The following is a 1,444-nucleotide window of genomic DNA, read 5'->3' on the forward strand; positions in this document are numbered from 1 at the left end:
CACCCCCTCCACTTCTCACCCCTCCACTCACCACCGCTCCACTCACCAACACTCCACTCACCAACCCTCCACTCACCACCCCTCCCACTCACCAACCCTCCACTCACCACCCCTCCACTCACCACACCCTCCACTCACCATTCCTCCACTCACCACCCCTCCACTCAACCACCCCTCCACTTACAAACCCCCTCCACTCCTCACCCCTCCTCTCACCACCCCCTCCACTCACCAGCCCCTCCACTCACCACCCCCTCCACTCACCACCCCTCCACTCCTCACCCCTCCACTCACCATCCCTCTAATCACCACCCCTCCACTCACGACCCCTCCACTCCTCACCCCTCATCTCACCACCCCCTCCACTCACCACACACTCCACTCCTCACCCCTCCACTCACCACCCCTCCACTCACCACCCCTCTACTCACCACCCCTCCACTCACCACCCCCTCCACTCACCACACACTCCACTCCTCACCCCTCCACTCACCACCCTTCCTCTCACCACCCCTCCACTCACCACCCCTCCACTCACCACCCCCTCCACTCACCACACACTCCACTCCTCACCCCTCCACTCACCACCCCTCCACTCACCACCCCTCTACTCACCACCCCTCCACTCACCACCCCCTCCACTCACCACACATTCCACTCCTCACCCCTCCACTCACCACCCCTCCACTCACCACCCCTCTACTCACCACCCCTCCACTCACCACCCCCTCCACTCACCACACATTCCACTCCTCACCCCTCCACTCACCACCCTTCCACTCACCACCCCTCCGCTCACCACACACTCCACTCCTCACCTCTCCACTCACCACCTCTCCACTCACCACCCCTCCACTCACTACCCCTCCGCTCACCACACACTCCACAACTCACCCCTCCACTCACCACCCCTCCACTCACCACCCCTCCATTCACCACCCCCTCCACTCCTCATCTCTCCAATCACCAACCCTCCACTCACAATCCCTCCACTCACCACCCCTCTACTCACCACCCCTCCACTCCTCACCTCTCCACTCACCATACCTCCACTCACCACCCCTCCATTCACTCACCCTTCACTCACCACATCCTCCACTCCTCACCCCTCCACTCACCATCCCTCCACTCACCACCCTCCACTCACCACCCCCTCCACTTCTCACCCCTCCACTCACCACCGCTTTACTTACCAACCCTCCACACACCAACCGTCCACTCACCATCCCTCCACTCACCACCCCTCCACTCACCACCCCTCCACTCACAACCCCTCCACTCACCAACCCTCCACTCACCACCCCTCCACTCACAACCCCTCCACTCCTCACCCCTCCTCTCACCACCCCCTCCACTCACCACCCCCTCCACTTACCACCCCTCCACTCCTCACCCCTCCACTCACCATCCCTCCACTCACCACCTCTCCACTCACTACCCCTCC

Source organism: Lethenteron reissneri, chromosome 61 (assembly GCF_015708825.2).
Source record: "Lethenteron reissneri isolate LAM-NWPU_2019-01 chromosome 61, ASM1570882v1, whole genome shotgun sequence".
In the NCBI taxonomy this organism is placed as follows: Eukaryota; Metazoa; Chordata; class Hyperoartia; order Petromyzontiformes; family Petromyzontidae; genus Lethenteron; species Lethenteron reissneri.